The sequence below is a fragment of the Bombus pyrosoma genome, linkage group LG14 (genome assembly GCF_014825855.1).
Source record: "Bombus pyrosoma isolate SC7728 linkage group LG14, ASM1482585v1, whole genome shotgun sequence".
NCBI lineage: Eukaryota > Metazoa > Arthropoda > Insecta > Hymenoptera > Apidae > Bombus > Bombus pyrosoma.
The window spans coordinates 3451443-3451933 of NC_057783.1; the positions used below are offsets into that span (position 1 = coordinate 3451443).

The following is a 491-nucleotide window of genomic DNA, read 5'->3' on the forward strand; positions in this document are numbered from 1 at the left end:
ACAAAACCATTCATTTTCTATTGTCACTAACAAAATGCTTATTTATTCAAATCAAAGTTCTAATAATTCATCGCAAAATCAAATGACGGAATCAAACGACGTTTGTCGTTTCTAAATCTAAGGGACGCCATAACTCACCTAACCAAACGCCTCCCTCCAATAATCTCTCCATCCAAATTTTCACACCAATCACTATACCGATCCAAAAAAACACACTACCCATAATATGATAATTTCCCACAACTTCTATCTGTCAAATAAATTGATCCAAACTCTTTTTCCTTACAATTTTCTTTAATTTACGTGACTTCGTGTCGATGGCGCCAAACATACTCGATCGTCGTATTCCACGTTCGAAAATGGCGGTACGCGGAGACGGCCGAAGAGGTCGCTCGTGACGTTCGGGTATTTTCGCGGACCGGCGACTTCGAGGTATACGGGGTCTACGAGAGTCGAAGCACGGAGCCCCGCCCTGCCGCCCGCCAGAGCCC

General features: G+C 44.0%; 1 protein-coding gene across 3 annotated transcripts in view; it reads right to left on the reverse strand.

Moving 5' to 3' along the window:
* LOC122574658 (potassium voltage-gated channel subfamily H member 6) overlaps positions 1–339 on the reverse strand; it is a 147119-nt gene extending 146780 nt beyond the window's left edge. For 2 of the 3 annotated variants that reach the window (XM_043742496.1, XM_043742499.1), the window contains exon 1: positions 139–339. The gene's annotated coding sequence lies outside the window, so the exon portion shown is untranslated. The remainder of the gene's footprint in view (positions 1–138) is intronic. The other variant, XM_043742487.1, reaches the window with a different exon arrangement.
* Between the last annotated feature and the right edge of the window lie 152 nt (positions 340–491).